A 1,782-nucleotide genomic window follows, 5' to 3' on the forward strand; every position below is an offset into this window, starting at 1 on the left:
CAGAAAGGGATTAGGCTGTGTGCTATAATCAAAACCATGAGTTTGATCACTGCCCATCTAGTCATTCTCCTGCAGGCAGGGATAAGTGAGACCTTGTTACCTTTCAAACTTCAAATGCTCAAAATCATCTTTTCTTACCCACTTGAAGTGGAGCGGTCCAGTCGCATCCTTTCCAACCGCTGAACATTTCCCTTAAGCTGTAGTTGTCCCTCTGCCCCCTTCGATGATGCCACGGAGTCCCAGCCAGAAGTGAGCTGTGAAGAACCCTAACTTTTTGAAAGAATCCTCACAAACATTTGTTAGTAATTCCCTGGTTCTCTAAAAGAATAAAGATTCTCAAGAACCAATTCCTCCTTTGGAAAATAAGATGTTAACAGGAGGGTATCCAAAGAGCAGAAACACCTTGAACTTTATACATGCCTTTCTAAAGCTTGAACATCACCTTTTAGATCTAACAAACTCCGTTCTTTAGGACTTGGTCCTGCTAGTCCTCTTGTCTCACTTTAGTCTGCGTACTAACACGGGAACAAGGACTGCCTTGCCGCCTCCTCTGCCACCTGCGTAGCAGGGCGGGGGCATGCTGCTGTAGCCCTCCAGAGCCTCAAAGGCTGTGCCTTTTTCACTCCCCATCTTCACTCCCTGCACTTCTGTGGTCATCTAGACACTATTCCGATAGCAAGCCAAGAGTGTGACCTCAGAATGAGTAAGGACTTACCATTTCTTCCCTTGTTCGGTGTCTTCAGATTTCAAGGTGGCTGCCATTCAAAAAAAAGATCCAAAATAACACCCTGCACAGCTCATTAAAAACTGTGGCAGCTTAGAAAGTTCTCCTAGGTAACAGCCTTCTTGACCGTGGCGGTTGCAGTACACACAGGGGAGGTAGGTGAATGCAGGAAGCAAAAAAGAAAATGGGTCCTGAAGATGTTATGCCCCCCAGTTTCTAGGGTCTTATTAGTCTTCACATATGATTTTGGAAGAGGTCATTTTGGTGGGTCCATTTACAGTTCTGCAAACATTTTCCAACTGCACTTGGAATATGTATTCGCAACTGATACAATTTGCATATGTTCACATCCTATCTATATAACTCACCAAAGTAGATTACCAAGCTGGGCTCTTGATTTGGGTCAGGGTTCTGGGGAGTGAGTTGTAAGGACAGAGGAAGATACTGGGTACACATTTTCTGATGTGTTAATATAAACTGTTTCAACCTATTGAGGGGTGCTTTTTAGAGCTCCGTGTTCATGTTCAGTGTCAGCACCATAGTTCAACAGGTTTACGTGGCTTTGCACTGTGTAATCTGACTTTAGTGCCCCTTGAGCCATCTATAGGATAGGGTTACCACAATGGCCATGCACAGGTCTCAGTGGATAGAGAGGGCCAGGGATCAAGTTGGATCAGTTAGGAGTTTTTCATCTTTGTATATCTGGTCTTCCCAAAATAGGGTTATAATTTTCAATGAAGAAAAAAAGGGAGTAGGTAGATAGTGGTTATCCTGCATGTTTAGGAATGACATAAGCTGTGGAGTCTCCGAGGAGACTTGAATCTGATCATCACAGCCTCTGGAATCCAAAGCTGAAGAGCCTGTGGCTCTGTCAAGGGATGCGCAAGACAACAGACTTGGGATGATTCCTGATCACACCTTTGAGAGGCTACAGATACATGCTCGGGAATCGGTCTCACTTTCAGTTTTTCACCACAAAGGACCCACCATCCAGATCAGCTTAGAATCGAAGGCTCCACTGGGTGTAGATATGGCCCCACAACTCCAGGTCACCCGAG

This window comes from Ochotona princeps, chromosome 15 (genome assembly GCF_030435755.1).
Source record: "Ochotona princeps isolate mOchPri1 chromosome 15, mOchPri1.hap1, whole genome shotgun sequence".
In the NCBI taxonomy this organism is placed as follows: Eukaryota; Metazoa; Chordata; class Mammalia; order Lagomorpha; family Ochotonidae; genus Ochotona; species Ochotona princeps.